The sequence below is a fragment of the Aulonocara stuartgranti genome (genome assembly GCF_965226115.1).
Source record: "Aulonocara stuartgranti genome assembly, chromosome: 3".
Taxonomy (NCBI): Eukaryota; Metazoa; Chordata; class Actinopteri; order Cichliformes; family Cichlidae; genus Aulonocara; species Aulonocara stuartgranti.
In genome coordinates, this window is record NC_138941.1 from 76,670,550 (window position 1) to 76,693,002 (window position 22,453).

Below are 22,453 nucleotides of genomic sequence, written 5' to 3' on the forward strand. Positions count from 1 at the left end.
TGCTACGTGATTGCTAGCAACACAGCTATGTTAGCATAACATTAGCACAGTGCAGCTGGAGGAAGAACACCAATTTTTTCCACTCGATAAAAGTTAACGTGAGGGATTCTGGTGGTCAGGGACAAATGCAATCACATAGCAGGATTCTATACACGGGGCAAACTTCAGTCAGGAGAACAACTGAGATCATTCATCCACAATACGAGGTTAGTTATTAATATACTCCAGCAACATGGGAATAGAACAGCTGCGAGAGAATTCAGCATTATTGAATCAATGTTACCGAGGTGGAGGAAGCGCAGTTTTTGGCTTTCCCCATATTTCAAAAGTGCTTCATCTCTTTGCTGTGACTGTCGCCCGGCATAATTTGCAGATGATAATGGTTGTAGCCGCTGTGATGCTTTCGACCAAAACAGGCGCAGCTTGATGACATCATCAACATGCGCTATCGCAATAGAGCGATATAGTCAAAATCTCTATCGTTGGCCAAATTTATATCGTTTCTATCGTATATCGTTTATATCGCCCACCCCTACCTCAGTGTGAAAGTCAACATAGCTTGGTACTGAAACAAGACCCTCCTTTTCAAGGTCGCCTTTGAAACTGTTTCTAAACTATGGAGAATATCTGTCTGTTCAGCTGTTTCACTGTTGCTCCTGAATGCAACTCATGAGAAACTTTCCACTCTAAGTTTCATATGACTTCAATACAGATTGATGAGATGTCTGTGTCAGTCGTTTTCTTTTGAAATAAACTTTACTGAGATGAAAAAGATCAGGAATTTAAAGGATTCAGAAAACTGATGCTAAAAGTTCTCGGAGTTCAGTGTAGAAATATCTTTTAACTCATTGTGGAAACTCTGTCAAAGTTAAAGTCTGGTTTTAAACTTTGAGCTTTTTTGCTCAAACAGTGTTACAGAAATAATATTAAACTATAACAGTACTGTCATATGCAGTGATAACCCCAAAAACTAAACACATAGAGATATAAAACATTAAAACATAAAAAAAAATAAAAAATCTGAACAGGCACTGTTGATCTATTTATGAAGAACAAGCAAAAATGGTCATCAGAGGTGGGAAAAATCCCCAAAATGACTCTTTTGTATTCAAATGTAAAGTAACCGTTCATGTGTTGTTCCTACACGTCTCATACAAATTACATTTGTTACAAATCAAAGTTTGAATTCATATTCACTGCAGTGAGCGAAAACAGTACAATTTAGTGCAAAAACACTTTTTCTGTTTCACAGTAAAATATAGATATGAAAACATCTGTAACATTGCACTTTGACCAAATATATTCCTATTATTTCTATTTTGTACAGACCGAAGACAAAAGGTTTAATTTAGTATTTATATATAATAAATAAAAGGCCTCTACAAATTAAATCAATATGTAAAATACAAAACAGGTTTTCCTTCAAACTTTTTTTCTCACCTGGAAACAAACAAAACTTTTGTCACAGCTCAACGTCTGAGTTTTACTAATCATATAAAAATAGTGACTGAAGCATCTTTAAATGTTCTGATTTATTAACAGAGTGTTTTAAATTTAACTTTTGTTCAGTCTGAGAAATGTAAAACCTGTTTCAGTGTGAAGCCAACAGTTGATGATAATTTTAACAGAGGCCGACCTGCTGAATCGAGGCTGCGTCGGTTTTAAACAACACTTTACTAAGTCCTCTGCTGTCTGCTGTCCTCCACCTGAACACAAAGAGGGTGAGAACTTTATGGGTAGATATGTAACCACCTTTAAATGATCTCAGTGACTGACAAATGAAGGAAGACATCTGTGGTGGCTCCACCCGAAACATATCCACAGACTGCAGAGTTGTTATACTTTTGTCATTTCTAATTAGCTTATATTTGCACTTTTTCACTTTGTCTTTTTAATTCTGTTTAATTTTGGTTCGTTTGCTTCTTTTACTTTAGATTTTACTTTTTAATTATTATGTATTTAGGGTGCATGTCAGAGGCTCGACTGATTTATATTAATGCAGATTTTATAATAAAAACATTAAACTCTTTGAAAGCAGTGACAGGTGTTTTTTTCATTGTTTGTTTTTAGCCAAACTAAAAAACACTAATGGGACATTTCCTGTAAAATGTTATTTAAATCATTTCATTGATCATTATAAACAAATTAGTTTTTATTTGTATTTTAACTTTTTTTCAGATATAGTTTTAGTTCAGGGTTCAGTTTTAGTGAACTACAATAACGTTTGTGTGTTTGGTTACACTTCCTCCTGTTGGAGCTGAGCCAACTGTTTGTGATGCAGTATTTTTAAGACCGCCATGTTGAATCTGTATCTAACACACATCTACACAAAATAATCATTCACAAAGTCCGCTCTCGGTGTCCTGCTGTCCCTGTAAATAAAAACACCCGGAGCTCATAGTGTCTCCGATCGAGCTCAGGCCACATTCAATGTGTTCTGATTCCCCGACTCTGATCACGCACTAACAGAAAATGTGTGGTTAGTTGAGTATCTGAGACTGAGACCACAGGACTGTAAAACATGATTGTTGGGCTTCATTTCTGTGCTGAACAGTTATTTCAACGCCCTGATTGTGCAGCTTTAATTTTAAATGGGTGATAAGTTTAGCAAACCGAAACAGATAACTGGTATTTGGAAATATTATATGGAAATACATTTCTTGTACAAGAAATGATTATTTTTATTTTTATTACTTTATATTTTTTTATATTAACAACTTGTTAAAATATATATTGAAAACATTACATTTATCAATGTTTTATTAATTTTTAACACATCTCTTCCATCTCAGGATCTGACTATCTTTTGATGTACCAATTGGAACTCATATCTAATTATCTGTTACTGTTCTGATTAATTAACAGACAGATGCATACGTAATACACTATTTTTGGTTGGTCTAATTAAGTCAGTTCAAATAACAAACACAACATCCTGTATTTTTGTATTTGGCTATTACACAAAGAATGGTTGTGATAACCGTTAAAGCAGATTCAACATTTGTGACAAAGGATTTTTAAGCATACAGAAGCCAACATGTTCAATTCAGTTCTGTACTACATTTATACATCAATCTACACTGTAATTATAAACACCACCACTTTCTATCAGCTCTTGACTCTAACCTGTTTGACCATCATCAGTTAATCTGACAGCTGTTTCTCTGGAATAGCATTTGAGCTCAGACTGCTTTACTGAGAGCAGCAACTCCTCCTCCACAGACTGATGGAGGCAGGAAAACACTTTTGATTTAAATGATTAACAGATCATTCCTGAGTTTACTGAATCTTGAAATCACATGAATAAAGAGCTTCATCTAAATACAGCTTTTTACTGTGTCTGCAAACTGATCTTGGTGTCTCACGTTAGATTGTTTTTAACTGCAGCATCTGTGTGTGTGTGTGTGTGTCACACCTTCTGACTGCTCAGACCGAATCAGACTGAAGTGCACATGCTTACATGCACTGTTAGGGTTGTTACAAATGGTTTTACATTTAATTGTCTTGATGCATGCTCAATCATCCAGGTAAGGAAATCCCAAAAGATTGATTCTGTTCATCTGCAGCGCTTTCAGTGGGAGAAACCCTCATCCAAATGACTTCTTCTTTAGTGTCAGCTAACTGAAGGTTTCCACAACCTTATACAAAATCTTATAAACATCATTCTTCCGGCAGACAAGGGTAGGTGCACGGTCTTGCTAAACCAGAAAGACTATCGTGAGAAAGTGTTGTCACTACTCACCATAGCTGGACTGGCCAAGCGGCCCACCAGGCATTGGGCCGCTGCGATTTTTTGTTTTTATGGGCCGACCGATTTTTTTTTTTTGATTTTTTTTTGATTTTTTTTTTTTTTTGGAAGGGTATAAATAATGAAAGGTGTTGGATTGGCCAATTGGTCATGATTGACTCTGGGCTGGACCAATTACAGCCGAGGAGGTCGGATGCACCCCCCCCCCCCCTTGTTTAGCAATCTTATAGACGAACTAAAGAAAATGGAGAAAAAATTAGGGCCAAAAAGAAACAAGCCCTTCAGGCAGACACTGCCAAAATGTGTAAAAATAACTGAATTGTTTGGCGGTAGCTATGGCCTAGCTTCCACAGATTTAGCAACATCAGCAAGTGGTGGAGGCCAGCAGGTGGATAAGGGAAAGGGGAGGCAAGAGGAGGAGAGACCCGAGGCGGCCGCCGGTCATAGTGGCAGAGGAACTGAACTTCAGGTAAGAAGTTATGACCTGCTGTCTATCTGTGTCAGATATAAACCAAGTTTAGGTGCAGTTTGTTTTCGCTGTGCTGACTTTTTACTGTCGCTTAGAATAACTGGTACTGCGTACTAGCTAGCATGACGGAGTTTATATACTGCTGGGCGGGTGCTATGATGTTACTGATAGTAAATTTTATTTTATGCTTAAGGTTAATTTCTCAAACTCCTCACAATCTTAACAAATTGTGCCAATCCTTACATGTTGCACCAGGCTGATTTATCATCAAAAGTGGAGAAGACAGAAGAGCAGCAGAGAGAGATGGAGATGGAGAGATGACTTCATGTCATCCATGAGGGATGCATTTGACATATGTTTCACATATTATAGCCCAACAAGTTACTCATAGCAATTTAAATACCAGCAATCAGTTTTTGGCACAACACCGGCTATTGCAGTTAATAATACAACAGCTTCTTGCCATTTTTTGTGTTTCTTTTTATCGCTGTGTAACTGAGTTCAATTAAAAGCCTGCGTGCGCTAGTACCTCTTGCCACAAGTTCCCAGAATCCTTTGCGGTTTTACCCCTGAATGACGTCACATTTTTGGTGGGCCGGTCTCTAGTCAAAATGCCCGGGCTGATTTTTTGTCCCAGTCCAGCCTTGCTACTCACTGAGAAAACCTGTAAAACCTGTTTTATTCTCCTCTCTTTGTTTCACTGTAAACAGTTTGTCACAGTAAGCTTAACTGAGGCTGACATGTTAAATCAAGGCTAGATGTATTTTAAAGAAGACTTTATAAAGTCTTCTGTTAACCGGTGGTCTCCCTGCATTTACTGTGTCTGATCACAAAGACCTCACGAGTGAGAATTAAAATTAAATAAACATTTTAGCAAATGATTACGCATCTTTAAATGATCTCAGTGTCTGACATACACCCATTACATGCAAACAAATAAAGGAAGGCATCTAGGGTGGCTGAAACCCCACCAGAATAGAAACAAACACAAACAGCAGCGTTATTAATGTTTGGAATTTCTAATTAATTTCTAATTTTCTTTGTATTTCTTTTTGACTTTGTGTTTTTATGCAGTTTAGTTTCAGTTAGTTTCCAGAGTGAGTTTGCTCATTTCACTTCAGAATTTTATTTTTTAATGCTTAGAATTGACCGAGCTTATATTAGTTTGAGTCTTCATTTGAGTCTTTATTTATTATTGTATTTAGGGTGTATGTGAGAGGCTAGGCTGATGTAAATTAATGCAGATTTTAGAATAAAAACACAGAACATTTTGAAGCAGTTTCCTGTCAAATTTCCCTTTTGTTCTTTTGTAAAGTTTTTTATGTTTTCCAAGTTCAAAGTTATCTTTATCGAGCCATTTAGTTAGAATGGTTAGTTATAATATATCTTCTTCAACATTTTGTTTCTATTTAGTTTGGTCTAGTTCTGAGCTTAATTTCAGTGAGCCGAGTGTTTTGTAACACTTTTGGAGCCGAGCCAGCAGTCTGTGGCGCAGTGTTTTTAGCCGACATGCTGAATCTGTATCTAACGCACATCTATGTAGAATAATCATTTATAAAATCTGCTCCCCAATCTTCTGCTGTCACTGTGAATATAACAACCCCGAGCTCAGAGTCTGTCTGACTGAGCTCAGGACACATTCAGTGCGTTTAGTTTGATTCCCGGATTCTGATCATTCACACTAACAGAAAATGGCGCACAAACTCAAACACTGGCTCAAAGTCAGTGTGGAATTAATGGAGAGACCGGAAATACAAACACTCACAATTTGTTGTGTGAAGAAATCCAACATGAGCTGAACAAACAGTAAAGTTCCTAAAGACAAACTGTTAAAGGAGGAAACAAAGCAAACTTACAGTTTCTTCACACACCAACAACAAGCTCCACTCCACACCTGGATACTAAACACGGACACACAGGTGAGCTGCTTCCTGGAAGGAGGCGGGGCTCCACCTGAAACTCAGCACAGGTGGGAGGGGCTCAGCTCTGTGTGTGCTGATGTGTTAACTTTAAAAATATGCCGTCTGACTGCTCAGACTGAGTCAGAGTAAAGTTCACATGCTGACGTGTGGAGACATGAAACCTTGTTGTAGCTGCAGGTGTGAACACACTGATCCCAGATCAGCTCTGCTGTGTTTGTAACATGAACATTTCTGCTGCAAAGCTTCAAATGTTCAGCATGTTTCTCTGTTTCCAGTCTGTAGATCCAGTCACTTGCTAACGAGAGAAGGCTGGTCAGAACCAAGCTCTTGGAGCTGAACGCTCCTCACCTGTTTCCCAGCCAACTTCAAAGAAACAGCCTTCCCTGCAGCCTTTTATTCTGTAAATACAAGCACCACCCACTGTAACACCCATATGGTCACAAAAGGTTAAAATATGCTTAAACATGCTGTTTAAGACAAGGTTTACAAATTTAAGTACAACAATGGCAAAATTTAACAATTTATTCTGACATGGACTCACATGAAAAACTACAAGTGAAACTCGAAAAATTAGAATATCACACAAAAGTTAATTTATTTTATTAAATTAACTCAAAAGGTTAAACGAATATATGATATAGACTCACTACAGGCAAAGCGAAATATTTTAAGCCTTTATTTGTTATACTTTTGATGATTATGGTACTGATAAACAGATGAGCTGCTACCTGGAATGAGTCAGAGCTCCACCTCTAATGTGCACATAAAGACAAAAACTGTGAAGCAGCAGTTTTAACAATATGTGAACGATGAATGTGATGAACAAAGGCTATCTTCACTCCAGCTCATGATTAAGAAACAACAAAAACACCATCAAACACTTTGAGAATAAAAGTGTCAGAAGCAGAAAACAATGATTTCATGCTGCTTTATGGACACTGCAAGAAACCCTGAATAGTTTTCTCTGGCCTGTAATGAGACATCCCAAACAGCGCAGCGCGCAATTTTTGTGCGTGGGATTACGTCCGACTTTAAAATGAACATTCATGCTGTTGTTGGGTTGTTGACCCATGGTTTTGAGTTTATTATATTATTTATCATTTCTAGTCGGGTGGGGTGTGGACAGTGGTTGTGCTTTTGTAATGTTGAGGTATGGACAGCTACACACTGAGGCTTTGAGCCTCAGTTCTGCCTGTTCACATATTATTCTGTAAAAACTGTATAGGAATTTCTTTCACTTATGTATTAATACCATACCATACCATACCAACTTTATTTCTAAAGCACTTTAACATAAAACCAGGGTTTCACAAAGTGCTGTACATGTTAATAGCATACGTAAAGAAAATTAAAATGAGATACGATAAAATAAATAGATACAATAAATTAAAACATGTTAAAACAAATTGAGTCAACCCCTCTAATCAATGCCAAAGGCTTCAGCGAATAAATATGTTTTAAGAAGACTTTTAAATTCAGAGACAGAAGAGGCCTGCCTAACATGCAAGGGCAGATCATTCCACAACTTTGGAGCAGCTACAGCAAAAGCACGATCACCTTTAAATTTATACTTAGTTTTCGGTACCTTAAGGAGCTGCTGATTGGCAGACCTAAGGGAACGGGCAGGTGTATATGGTTGTAGTAGCTCCGAGAGGTAGGGGGGGGCCAGGCCATTAAGAGATTTAAAAGCAAATAAGAGAATTTTAAAAACAATCCTAAAATGTACAGGTAGCCAGTGGAGTGAAATTAAAATAGGGGTAATGTGCTCAAACTTTTTTGTTCCAGTTAAAAGACGTGCTGCAGCATTTTGCACAACCTGCAGGCGCCTAATGGACGCATCACTAATCCCAAAATAAAGTGCGTTACAATAATCCAGCCTAGAAGTAACAAAGGCATGGATTACTGTCTGAAAATGCTGTTTCGATAAGATAGGCTTTATTTTGGCTAATTCCCTCAAATGAAAAAAGCTAGATCTTACAACAGCTCTGACCTGGCTTTCAAGTTTAAGATTTGCCTCTATTTTAACTCCCAGATTAGTGATGACTGGTTTAACATACTGTGCCAGTGAACCAAGATCTATAATAGTGGCCTCAGAAGCGCCACCAAAAACCATCACTTCTGTTTTCTGTTCATTAAAATGTAAAAAGTTCAAAGCCATCCAAGTCCTTATTTCATCAAGGCATCTGAGCAGCGGGTCTACTGAGAAGCCATTTATCTTTTTAAGTGGGAAATAAATCTGGGAGTCATCGGCGTAGCAGTGGAAAGAAATCCCATGTTTCCTGAAAATAGACCCAAGGGGTAGGAGATATAGAGAGAAAAGAAGCGGGCCTAAAACTGAACCCTGTGGAACCCCACATTGAAGAGAAGCAGTAGAGGATACAAACTCCCCTAGTTTCACAGAGAACGTTCGCTCTGCCAAATAGGATCTGAGCCACTGCAGTGCGGTACTCCGCATACCCACCAACTGCTCTAAACGGGAAATTAAAATATTATGATCCACTGTATCAAAAGCAGCAGTTAAATCTAACAGCACAATAATAACACAGTCACCTGAGTCATTTGCCAAAAACACATCATTAAAAACTCTTAAAAGGGCAGATTCAGTACTATGTAAAGCTTTAAAACCAGATTGGAAAACTTCTAAAATACCGTGTTCTTCTAGGAAGGACATTAATTGCTTGTAAACTACCTTTTCAAGAATCTTTGAGATAAAAGGCAGTTTGGAAATAGGTCTGTAATTCGCAATAATATCAGGATCAAGAGCAGGTTTTTTGAGTAGAGGCTGAATCACTGCATGTTTGAGATTGACAGGTACAACACCAGAGGACAGACTACTATTTACAATGGATTGTACAGCTGATGCTATAGTGAGAAAAACCTCTTTGAAAAATCGAGGAGGGAGAGCATCATAAGGGGAACCTGAGGGCTTCATGTGAGCAACCAACTCCTGCAGGCAGAGCATGGAAACTGGCTCAAACCTGTCAAAGACAGCAGAACTAGGGACAGGGGTAGAAGGGTCAGGAACGGACTGGGAAGTCTGTGCTTTGACAGATAGCACTTTATCAATAAAAAAGTGTAGGAAGTTTTCACAAATTTCCTGAGAAGACTCGACACCAGCAGTCTGTGGAGCATGAAGGACCATGTCAATAGTCTTAAATAAGACATGAGGCTTACGACAGTTTGCCTGAATAATAGTAGCGAAATGTTTCCTCTTAGCATCTTTTACAGTTTTCTGGTAAGAATTCCAGTAATCTTGTAACATTTGGTATGACACCTGAAGTTGATCCTTCTTCCATTTACGTTCAGCTCTCCTGCACTTTCTTCTGGCAGCCCGGGTGTCTTCATTCAGCCAGGGTTCAGATTTGGCTTTAACTTGCTTAAGCTTAAAGGGGGCCACTGAATCTAAAGCAGTTTGGCAGACAGAATAAAACCACGTACTCAGCTCTTCTGTATCATTGCATATGAAATCAGGAAGGCCGCCGTTCTGATTAAAAACAATAGAGAACTGTCCAGCAGAGGAAGGGTTAAAAATACGACAGCTCCTAGCAGCAACAGGAGGAAGATTAACTTTAGTACAAGGAAGGAAAACCTCAAACAGGACAGGCCTATGGTCTGACCATACAACATCACAAACCTCTAAGTTAGAGACAGGTAAATTATGAGTTAAAACAAGATCCAACGTGTGCCCATATTTTTGTGTAGGCACAGACACAGGTTGCACAAGATCAAAAGAGTCAATAAGATTTAAAATGTCCTTTGCCATTGGCTTGTCAGGGCAGCACACATGAATATTGAAGTCCCCAATAATAAGGACATGATCATATTTTGGCATAATTTCAGCCAACAGATCAGAAAAGTCATTTAAGAAGTTCTTATTGTATTTTGGGGGTCTGTAAACCACAGCACAGAGCACTGTGTGAGCGCGACCTAGCTCAAACATGCTCAGTTCAAAGCTACTAGGTGAGGTTAATAATGGCAGTGGTTTACATTTATACTGCTTCTTAAAAACAACCGCTAGTCCTCCTCCTCTGCCTGATATTCGAGGAGAGTTTAAGAAGCAGCAGTCATCAGGTAAGAGATCTGTAAAAGCGCTGGACTCACCGGCCCTCAACCATGTCTCAGTTATACAGAGGAAATCCAGTCCTTGGGTCATAAATAAATCCCTTAAAATAAAAGTTTTATTACTCAGCGATCTAGTGTTCACCAATCCAATCCTGGTGGAGGTCAGCGTGTTCGTGGCTGACAGCGAGACCCGACGCAGCGGCCGCAGGTTCTGTAGGTTCGCACCGTGCCGACGAAGATGAGGGGAAATCTTTCGTGGCTGGGACATCTGATCCGAGCCAACAACGGGCACCAGCCAGGCATCGATGGGCTCCAGAGAGCACGGAGAAAAGGCATGACAAGGTACCGATCCACGTTCGTTCCAAAGAGCCGGAGAAGAGCGCACCAAGTACGCCTTAAGTTTCACGAGTAGACCGCTACGTTTGCCCCGGCGTCTGAAACGCTTTCGCCGTGAGGCTGGGGCCAGGGTCCGACAGAGGTTAGCTGGTATCCCAGACAGGAATGGAGGTAACGCCTTATGTCCATTATAAGTTGTATTGGTAAGATCACTGGCAACTGGTCGGAGGTCCAAAAGTTTTTGGCGATTGTACATTAAAAGAGAGTTGACTCTAGCAGTAAAAAACAACATAAGCAAACACAACAGAGGAAGAGCCAGACGGCGAGCCACACACACTGGCGCCATCTTGAAACTCAACCGCCTACTGGTCACGTTATTGTAATGCCTTGGTGCCACTGGATTTTAACATGTCTGACACTCATACTTAAGACAAATGGTGGGGGTCTAGTAAGGAAGTTGAGGGAAGTGTAACCAGTTTCTGCTTCATCCCGCTGCAACAGTTCGGCCCAAACAGACTCCTCACCTCTGCGTTGTGTTTTTAAGAAGACAAGGAGTCTCTGATCGATCGTTGCCACTTTATTTCCTGAATGGAAACATCGGTGTTGTATCAGTGCAAATGGCTCGCCACACACCACTCCGCACAGCACACTACGGCAGAACATCTCATTAGCATTCCACTTTAGCATACAGTTTCACACATTAATAAACAAATGAAAAGTACATAAAACTGGTGTTGGACATGTGTCCACTAAGCACTTATTACACTCGGTGCTCGTCAGCTAATCAAACATGTTTTATGTGTCTGTACTACTTAGCTATATCGTGTGTGTGGAACAATACAACTCACCTCCCGTATGGCTACTGCAGCCAGTCTCACCTAACCAGCCACACCGAGAGGGGGGGGGGCTGTTTCCCCATTACACTGACATTTGTGGCAAGTGGAATAATACCACATAAACACTTTTACAGAAGCAGGAGTCTTTTGTCTCTTCGAGGACTCTGGGAAGAAGCAAGGGAGTGTGAACCTTAGAGTGTGAAACAGCTGCACACTGCCTTTTGTTCCTGGAGAAGGTATTTAACTGAGAGCCATGCTAGGCTCAGGGAGACTCTGCTGACCATCTGTGCCGCGGACATGTAGGGACTTCATCAAGCTTGTTTGTATGTTCTTTGTGTGTTTGGATTAAAGAATGTTAGCTACCGCTCACCGCTCGTCTGCAGGCTTTATTTAAATGGAAAACTTCCACAACACCAGCAAATAAACACTGAATATTTCATGTGTGACATTTGTGAGGTGGCCTTAAACACAGTCCGTCAGTCTTTTTGCTCTTGAACAGTGAAATATTAAAAACTGTCTGGAGTTTATTTGGTGATGTTCTCGTGCACGAGGCGAAAACAGCAAACAAACGTCACAGTAAATCTTTCCAGCTGATGTTAGGCATCCTCCACCTGCTGAATCCACTTCAGCCTCTTCCTGCTCATGTTCCTGTTTAGAGGCACAGTCGGCCTGTAAATGGAGAAAACTGAACACAGGAATATTTGGATTTCCTTCTTTTTCTCTGCTCATGTTCAACTTGTCTGATTCAAGCTGGGAATATTTATTAGAAACAAAGTGAATAATATTATTTTATTATCACGTTGATGCAGCACATGGTTCAGTTAGCTTTGTATAAACACGTGTTAGAAATGTTCTTCAATCAGCTCTTTTTACTCTCATTTCACAGCCAGTACTTTTTACTTTTACTTGAGTAAAGAGGTTGAATTAGTACTTGGAGTATTTTTAACAGTAGTACTTCTACTTCAGTACAGACTGTGTGTACTTTTACCACCTGTGTCTGAGACCTCCTTCAGGGTCCACCTGAAGCTCTCAGTCTGCTGTGGAAAAAGGAAATCCAGGTGAGTTTCTCCTGATCACCTGAGGCCGTCATTACTGTGTGAACCCACACACCACTCCTCACTCCTCCACCCGCTGCACACAGTCACTGAGTACAGGCGGAGCAACACCTGAAAAACAAGAAGCCCAACGTCATTTTGCAGAAGTGAAAGTGTGAGAGAGCAGCAGCAGAGCTGCAGTCGAGTCCTGTTTGTCTCTAAAAGAAGATTCACTGGAGTCCATCAGGTTCCTCTCAGCAACAGTGGTGAGTGCAGCTGATCACACTTCCTGCCACCTCATTTCTCCATGGTGCCACTTAGGCTACGTCCGCACTCGCCTGGATAGATTTGAAAACAGCGCTCCGCGTCCACACTAGTGTTTTCAGTCGTTTTCACAGAGTTGTGCGTCCACATTAAGACGGCCGAAAACGCTTACGTTCCAGTCCTGCGCATGCGTGAAACGCAAGACGATTCGACCGGTCTCATTTCTGTCTGCCGCTTATTCACTTTCCGGCTGTTTGAAACGTCGCGGCGAAAGGTGGAGGAAAAGCACCGAGTTTTAAAATGGACTAACAATGAGGTGGAGTTGTTGCTGCGAGTAACACAAAAGTACAAAGTTGCAAAACCGAGAGAGAATTAAAGAATTTGAAGAAAAGCTCTGTGGAGCATGTGCAGACTGATATTCATCTTTAATAGGACTGTCAAAACACAGCTGTATAATACCTTTGTTTAATTGGTCACATGACTAACATGCGTCATCGTTTTAGAAAGTCTCTGGCTGTATCCCAATTCAGGGTCTGCAGCCTTAAAGGCCAAGAGCACCTGGCTGCAGCCACTGTGGAGCTCCACAGTAACCGGAAACACGTAACTTCGGTTAAATCAACTTTGACAGCGAAAACTAAATTGCGTTTTTGTTACTATAAAATGGTTTTAAGTGGGTTTTTTTTTAACACTCTGGGTTTGTTCAAAAAAAATTCACCATCCCCTAAATTGTTCGTGGCCAAAAGTGACACTTGCTGTTTCGCTGATTTATTATTTGTTTTACAGTACATCGTGTTGTGCGTTCTGATTGCTGTAGACCATTGTCAATCAATCTAGTCCAGTGTCTCCTGTACAGGAGCGGTCCCTAATAGGCCCGTCCGTGAGTCTTTTGGTACCGTTCCGCGAGGGTTGATCCTCCGGTGTGAAATGTATGGTTGTAGTTGTGTGTCTTATTTTGAAAGAACTATTTACACGTTACCATAGCAACCAGAGAGCGTTAAAAAGCAGAGAGGAGGATGTCGTTGTCGTTGTTGTTGGCGCACAGATCAAGTCACGTTTATTATTATATTTACAAAATACCACAGTTTCTTTTTTTAATTCTTTTGTTGTATTTATCCGCAACACCTTAAAGGTCGTTCCCTGAAAATATTGTCTGACATTAAAGTGGTCTGTGGTGCAAAAAGGTTGGGGACTCCTGCTGTACAGTACAGAATGCGTTTAGCTTGTCGAATTTACATATATCTTCGCTAGCAGTGTAACTCTGAAGTGCTGTACTGTATGTTTGTAAGTTTTCTCCCAAACAAACACAACAATGCCGACGAAACGTTTTGCACCCTCAAATGCACCTTTAGGTTTCATTCCATAATACTGGACTTGTGTTTCTAAGGTTTGAACTCTAAGAGTGTTTAAACAAAGAGAAAAGTGTGAAAATGTTCATGCCTGTCTGAGAAAAGTGTATAAAGCAAGTAGTGAGGGGTTTTACAGTCTTAACATCTGTAATAATTGTAAAAAAATAAAGTTGGCTACTTCATGGATTTCACCTACCGCGGGTTATTTTTTGAACGTAACACCAGCGATAAACGAGGAGTTGCTGTATTATTAATAGTAGAGTCTGGGACATCTAATTGATTAACATCAACATTGATTATTATGCACTATTATTTTTGTTCAAGGAGAGCCAAAAATATAAAACTCTCTCAGCTTGTTTGTTGCCAAAAATGGCCACTTTTTGTGTATGTTCACAAAATGCTATAAAATGTATATTTCTTAAAACATTTATCTACTTTTACCGACGTGACTCTTTAAAATAGCACCAGTCCTTTTCATCAAAATCAAAATTGTATCTAAATGTTTTACTCTTTATAGCCAGTTAGGTTATATATTACCTAAAGTCCTAATGTTTTCATGAAACTTCCTTTTTTTCCCCATCTGAGCATCGGGGAAAAGGCTGTCTTGCAATTGTTGAGGTCACTAGTGTGTGCCCCATTTCTTCCAGGATCACTCTCTTTATAGGTTTTAGTGGACTCCTAGTACTGCGAAGTGGTTTCATGGTACAAAGGGATTGTATTCCAAGAGCTGGGAGACTGTAGAAATGAGCAGTGATGCCTTTCCTACCATCTTTCCAGAAAAATAAGTGATCTGTAAGCTGTTAGGCTTACTTACAGCAGCAGCACTTTCTGCACCTGCATAAACTCCAGGACACATTTACTAACGGTGTTTGTTGCTGTATGTGCAGCTTTGAATTTTTTAATAATATATATTTTGTTAATATTTTGGCTATGGTGTCTTGTTATGAAATGTAAAAGAGTAAAAGTGTTGTTAGCAGGTGCTTCAAAGCTAAGTTTGACTGGGAAACTCAAAGCTCAACAGTCTGTATCAACAGAAATTCACTGCAGCCTGTGTAATATTTCATGCGTCATAATTTATTCTACTCTATCTTGCAAATACATATTTGTGTGGCAATGTCATGCACAACACACACAACTATTAGATCCTTAAGATCAAACCCGTGTCATTCTTTTGGTCCACTGCAGTGCAGTAGTCAAAAAACAGAATAAGTGAAGTGTCCACAGATGGCCAGGATAGAGCCCAGAGTGTTAATGTTTAAAATGTATAAAAAATATTATTGATTACAATTCTTTACTATTAATATCAACAATAAGCTTTTTATTTTGAAAATACAAGTTCAAAAAAAATGCTGTTACATTTACATTTAATGCTGTTACACTGTAATCCTTTATTATAAGTATGGACACAGAATAAAGTGAACAACATTTTGAAATAAGTTTAATTGGAATTTTGTACTACGCAAAAAAACAAAACAAAAAAACAACAACAACAACATATTAAACAAACAAACAAACAAACAAACACAGCCAGTGCCTTCATTTGTCCATTACATGTCAAACATAGCACTGACCCTTAGTCCCTGCTCATCAGCACATGCTTTCAAAAAGAGCTCCATGTCCTCTGCAAACTGAAAAACAAAGAGGAACAAGTCCCTTGCTCCAGTGTCTTCTTCCTCTGACATGTCTCTTAAGACCCTCTGCTGGTCCCCTTGATTTAAGGACAGATATTTGGGCATTGTTACATGTCCACAGAAAAGTGCCTTATTTTGGACAACCCACTGCTCAGCAGGACGCAGATCTTCAACAACTGCTGGCTCCTGTGTCTGGCAAATGGGGATGAAAACATAGTTATTTCTCTGTTGCAGAACAGTTTTTTAACACTTATTCAAATGTCAATAACCATGTAATTACACTACTGTTTAAAGTGAATACTGACCTGACTGACTTCCTGGAACTTGCGCTTTTTCAGTCTGAAAGTGGGCACGTGTTGTCCTTCAAGCACAGCTTTGGCTTCCTCTCTCCAGTGTGCAAATAGCTTGCCAGAGCTACGAAGAGTAAGGCCACAGTGAGGGCATGTCATTATCATGGACTTTCCATCAGCTGCAGTTTTATTGAACACAGAGGGTAGAGCATATGAATGTTCTAACAAAGACTCAGAAAATGGTTCAGATACCGAATACAAAACCTTGGGGAGGAGACGGGGCTCCTCGAAGAGTACTGCCGGAGGAATACGGGTCTCCTCGAAGAGTTCAGCAGGGAGCAGTCCTGATAATGGTGGCTGACTTGGCATTGAAGAATGCTGACAAGACAATAAATGCCTTGCCATATCCCCACGCCGTATGATTGTAATCTTACAGACAGGGCGGTGAAAGTGTCCTGTTGTCCTACAAGGCAGCCTGCACCGGCATATCATTTTATCTGTAAGAGAAAAACAAACAAACAAACGTAATTTAAATGTAGTTGTATAGAATGCAATCAATTTGTCTAACAATCAGATTGTACATGTTAACAAAAACATCCAAGCCAACCTCAATAATGAAAGAAAAATGGTATGGATCACAAAACTTATGTCAAGGAAAGTGGTGAAAAGTAAATAAAAATATATTTTATAAAAACACTATTTTTGTTGCAGATGAATGCACTGAACTGTACAATATCAACAGCAACTTTTAAGTCAACAAAGATACTGCAGAAGTGCTTAAAAAAGTGCATATTTATAACTATAAAGTATATTTAATACAAACATACCTTTGAAAGGCAAAGCATTTTTTATATGCACACTTAGATGCTCCTCAATCTTTGCCCTGACAGTAGGGCTGAAAGTGGGGCACAGAGGGCAGTGAAAGAGTCCTCTGCAACACGTGTTGCATTCCTGCAATTCTGGCTTTAAGCCCGAATTCCAGATTGATATGTGCATCTAAAACACAGAGAGAAACAGATGAACACCATATACACATTTAAGTTAAGGTTTTAGCAGAAATAACAATTTACAGTTGGCATGTAATAGATTAGGGAAGAAAATTCTTGAAAAAAAAAACCACACAAATATTTTAAAAGACACTTTAATCTGTGAGATATGTTTCTATTGACATATAACAGTCAATTGAACAGAGGCTAACTAAAATCTGGGCAATAAAAAAGCTGTACAGAAAAGAATGACGAATAGAAGTATTGATAAATATATAAATCTGTTTGTGACGAAATTTACAGTGTTGACGCTAACCAAAGGTGTCACAAGTACACACGTTCCTTACTACAGTTTAGATACCTCTGTTTAAAAAGCACCGACTCGACTTTTTAGTCAAGTGGAAGTAAGAAGTACAGGGTCTAAAATATAATTTATGTACAAAATTTTGAAGTAATCTTACGTCCAAAGCACGCGTGCGGGGGGCTGATTTACAAATGTACGCATTACAAAGTACAGATACGCGTGCTAAAATGTGAGAAGTATAAAGAAGTATACAGTAGGCACAAAAAAGTACAGCAGTAAAGTAAAGATACCAGAAAATTCTACTTAAGTACAGTATTGAAGTATTCGTTATTTTGCATCTCTGACGCCAACAATAAATCATACTCTAATGCAAAATGTGTTTTTTGCTTCTTCTCGCCCACAGAAGCCGTTAATCCAGCTCTCTTACTGAAACCAGGCCCAGGAAAAAGCATATCTGTGTTTCTCTGCCATGGAGCACGATGAAAAAACATTAAAATAAGGAGGAATGTTGTTGTAACGCAAAAAAAGTGGCAACATGATCATTGTAAGAAAACTAGACGATTCCTAGAATTATGAAATCACTAACGGCAAATTTATATAAGAAAGACTTAACCAACCTTTGCGATCAACTTGCAAGACTTCCACGGCTACTGTGGAGGTCACGTGTATCCGGTTACTGTGGAGGTCACGTGTTTCCGGTTAGTGTGGAGGTCACGTGTATCCGGTTACTGTGGAGCTCCACAGTGGCTGCAGCCAGACCCTTCTCTTAAAGGCCGCATTTCAAGGCCGATTACGTCACTGCGACGCGACGAAGGCTGTCCCAATTCTAAGGCTGCTCGAAATGCGGCCCTCAAATGCGTCCTTCATTTCCCTGAATTTTAAAGCTGTGGCGGTGTAGACTTCGTGGCCCAACATATCCCAGAATGCATAGCGCGGCGGTCAGTGTGGATAATTTTGCCGAAAAAAAACGACAAGGGGTGCCCGAAGAGTAAACTTTAAGTACTGAATATTATGTCACTTATTTATGTGCAAATGTTCAATAACGAAGAACATTAAAATATTGCTGTTGGCCACATGTCGGCAAAGTTATGTGACATTAGTGACGTTTTTTGGTTTTTTTTGTTTGTTTGGGGTTTTTTGCCTGTCCCGTTTGGCTCTTTTGCATCAGAATTATTGTCTAAAGGCAAAGAAAGATGCCCAACGGATTTACTTTACCAAATTGACCATCCCAGCCTTGCCGTAATGGTCCATTTGATTCACCTTTTATTGTTTATCTTATTTATTTTTTATTTTCACTTGCTAGATACGGGACAGACTTGAATGAGGAAAAGAAAAGGGAGAAAGGAAGAGGGGGAAAAACTGCGGAGAAGAGGGACGAGGATAAAGGGCAAAAAACAAAAACCAACTAAATAAGCAGACAAAAAAATACATCTATCGATCACCTGGATCACCTGTTGAGAAAGAAAAAAGAAAACAAGCAGAAGAAAACGAGAGCAATACAATAAACACATCACGATGATATATGGGAATATAACAGTAAATACTAAATATTAAACATTATTGTGCAGCACGTAAGATCGTTAGTGACGTTTGTACTAACTTGGTTTTAAAGCTTAATCTTACAGAGAATGATCAAAGCTCATGTAGAAACAAACAAACAAATGAACAAATTATTTTCTCCTTCATTTCTGTCAAACAAAGCTGTATGAAACGTTTCCAGCTGTTAGTATCATGGTTGCTAGGCAACCTGGGCAGCGCAACGGAGGCTACACCGTCCCATTTCACAAACCTCGCACTTCCGGCCTTAGCGGTTATTAAGTACGCGGACCTTGAGGATCGTTAGGCTGCAGACCCTGAATTGGTCTCTGTTTTCACTGTTCACACTGTGACACAAACGCACCGTCTCCAAATGTTTCGTTTTCAAAATGTTTTCCTTGGAGAAAACGCCGTCTCAGTGTGGAGGCCAAAGCGGAGAGAAAACGCCGTCTCAGTGTGGAGGCCAAAGCAGAGAGAAAACGCCGTCTCAGTGTGGAGGCCAAAGCGGAGAGAAAACTGCTTTTTCAAACAAAAACGCATTAGTGTGGACGTAGCCTAAACAAATAGGTCACACCGGTACAACCAGCCATTCGAGCAAAAACAAAAGGAAAAGTCTCCGTGTGGTCAACAACACTTTATGCCCATATCGTTGGCTAAACCAATCAGAGAGAGGGCAGGACCTCTGTGATTGGCCGTGGTCCAGATATTCCTGCAGGCCTACGTGTGGACGTTTGAAAGTGCAGGAGGTGAGCAGCCTGATAGGATGGATGTAGCTGTGGGTAATGAGAAAAGATGAAAAGAACGACTGATAACTTTTTCGTTGAGGCCGGTGCTCTGACATGGAGCCATCAACCTCTCAGTGTCTAACAGTCGAAGAAGCTGTTGAAGAATCTTGTTCTGTGTGTGATGCTGCTGTCCGCTCTGTTGTGTCTGAGATTGTATGTGCAGCTTTGTATGTGCAGGTCCATGGATGCAAGTGTTGTTCCCATAATCCTCTCTGCAGACTTTCTGACTCTTTGCAGAGCCTTCCTCTCTGTCTGTGTAGTGTTTCCATACCAGACAGTGATGCCTGCGGTGAGGATGCTGTCTATCAGTCCTCTGCAGGCCTGGGTGAGAGGGTGGTGGTTCATGCCAGCTTTCCTGAGCAGCCGAATGAAATAAAGCCTTTGCTGGGCTTTTTTCACAGTTGCTGTAGTGTTGAGAGTCCAGCTCAGGTCTGATGTAACCTGCAGTCCCAGGAATCTGTGGCTGTTTGACCTCTCCACCTCCGTCCCTTTGACGATAAGAGGCTGCAGGGGAGGGAGTTCTTCCAAAAGTGCAGTATTCATTCCTTGGTCCGTGTTGAGGATGAGGTGAAGAAGCTTCTGTGATGAAAAGAAACTTAAAGAAGTCCAAGCTTTTCTCTCCAAGCTCCTCAGACTACTGACGCTTGTTTCTCTCTTTGTAAAATGAAATTTAAAGTGAATTTTGAATCAAATGTTTCTTTTCTTTCTCCCTCAGAGTGCAGACACGTCTGCTGCCAGCAATCTGCGATCTGAAGATCAGTTTCTGTGCTCCATCTGTCTAGATGTGTTCACTGATCCAGTCTCTACACCATGTGGACACAACTTCTGCAAAACCTGCATCAGTCAGCACTGGGACATGAATCAGAGCTGTCAGTGTCCCATGTGTAAAGAGACTTTCTACACTCGACCTCAGCTGAGGGTCAACACCTTCATCTCTGAGATGGTTGCTCAGTTCAGACGTGAAGCTCAGCAGAAAGCCAGCAGCAGCAGCTCAGAGCAACAAGCTGCCAAACCAGGAGAAGTTCCCTGTGACGTCTGCACTGGAACCAGACTGAAGGCCCTGAAGTCCTGCCTGGTGTGTCAGACCTCCTACTGTCACACTCACCTGGAGCCTCATCTGACACTGAAAGGCCTGAAAAGACATCAGCTGGTTGATGCTGTGGAGAACCTGGAAGGCAGGATGTGCACGAAGCACGATAAACTCCTGGAGCTGTTCTGTAAGACCGACCAGACATGTGTCTGCATGCTCTGCTCTGTTTTAGACCACAAGAACCACGAGTTTGTTCCTCTGAGAGAAGAATATGAAGGAAAGAAGGCAGAGCTGGAGAAGACAGAGGCTGAGATTCAGCAGATGATCCAGAAGAGACGACTGAAGATTCAGGAGATCACAGAGTCGGTGAAGATGAGTAAAGATGCTGCAGACAGACAGAAAGCAGAAGGTGTTCAGGTCCTCACGGCTCTGATGGAGTCTGTTGAGAGACGCCTGAAGGAGCTCATGAAGGAGATCGAAGACAAACAGGAAGCTACAGAGAAACAGGCTGAAGGTCTCATCAAAGATCTGGAACAGGAAATCTCTGAGCTGATGGAGAGAAGCTCTGAGGTGGAGCAGCTCTCACGCTCTGAAGACCACCTCCACCTCCTCCAAAGCTTCTCCTCCCTGAAAGCTGCTCCACCCAGCAAGGACTGGACAGAGGTCAGAGTTCATCCACCATCATATGAGGGGACTGTGGGGAGAGCTGTGGCTCAGCTGGAGGAGACAATCAGGAAACTCATGAAGAAGAAGCTGTTTGAGGCTGAGCTGCAGAGGGTGCAGCAGCATGAGGTGGATGTGACTCTGGATCCTGATACAGCAAATCCCTGGCTCATCCTGTCTGATGATGGAAAACAAGTTTATCATAGTGATGTGAGGAAGAAACTTCCAGACAACCCAGAGAGATTTTCTTACTGTGTTTGTGTTTTAGGAGAGCAGAGTTTCTCTTCAGGCAGATTTTACTTTGAGGTTCAGGTTAAAGGAAAGACTGAGTGGGATTTAGGAGTGTCCACAGAGTCGATCAACAGGAAGGGAAACATCACAGTGAGACCTCAGGATGGTTTCTGGACTGTAGCACTGAGAAATGGAAATGAGTACAAAGCTGCTGCTGACCCTTCAGTCCGTCTCTGTCTCCATCCTGGTCCTGAGAAGGTGGGGGTGTTTGTGGATTATGAGGAGGGTCTGGTCTCCTTTTATGATGTAGGTGCTGCAGCTCTGATCTACTCCTTTACTGGCTGCTCCTTCACTCACAAACTCCACCCATTCTTCAATCCCTGTATCAATGATGGAGGTAAAAACTCTGCACCTCTGATCATCTGTCCTGTCAATAACATTAATCTATCCCGCCGTTTGATTTCTAGTCTGATTCTGATTGAAGGGAACAAATGAACATATTGAGTGTAAATCCTCTACAGCAACGGTCCCCAACCCCCGGGCCTCGGACCGGTACCGTGAGTCGTTTGGTACCGGGCCGCGAGAGTTGAGGCTCAGGTGTGAAATGTCTGGTTTTCAGGGTTTTTATCGGTTTCCAGCGTTATTTTGTTATCGTTTTTATCGGTTACTCGGTTTTCCTGGGTCTTTTCACGAGTGTTATGAATAAATTTTCTTTTTTTGGTACCGGTACTAGTTTTATTTTGTTGTATTTATCCGCGACACCTTCAAGGCCGGTCCGTGAAAATATTGTTGGGCATAAACCGGTCCGCGGTGCAAAAAAGGTTGGAGACCGCTGCACTATGTTGTTATGATGTAGGTGCTGCAGCTCTGATCTACTCCTTTACTGGCTGCTCCTTCACTCACAAACTCCACCCATTCTTCAGTCCCAGTCTGAATTATGGAGGTAAAAACTCTGCACCTCTGATCATCTGTCCTGTCAA

At 40.8% G+C, this 22,453-nt stretch overlaps 1 protein-coding gene, 1 long non-coding RNA gene and 1 pseudogene across 3 annotated transcripts in view; 1 reads left to right on the forward strand and 2 right to left on the reverse strand.

The window, feature by feature from the left end:
- The window catches only part of LOC309703487 (protein NLRC3-like), a 73,900-nt gene extending 67,736 nt beyond the window's left edge, over positions 1-6,164 (reverse strand). The window contains exon 1 of the mRNA XM_082528350.1: positions 6,074-6,164. The gene's annotated coding sequence lies outside the window, so the exon portion shown is untranslated. The remainder of the gene's footprint in view (positions 1-6,073) is intronic.
- Positions 6,165-10,439: 4,275 nt separating this feature from the next.
- LOC309699008 (E3 ubiquitin-protein ligase TRIM21-like) lies at positions 10,440-21,968 on the forward strand (annotated as a pseudogene). Its single transcript, XR_014280838.1, has 3 exons — positions 10,440-10,543; positions 12,573-12,673; positions 20,265-21,968. The product of XR_014280838.1 is annotated as an E3 ubiquitin-protein ligase TRIM21-like (transcript).
- LOC309703746 lies at positions 16,319-17,869 on the reverse strand. The gene is made up of 3 exons (XR_014276011.1): positions 17,846-17,869; positions 16,766-16,934; positions 16,319-16,435 (listed from the first exon to the last, which is right to left on the reverse strand). It is a non-coding gene; the product is annotated as an uncharacterized lncRNA (long non-coding RNA).
- Positions 21,969-22,453: the final 485 nt, after the last annotated feature.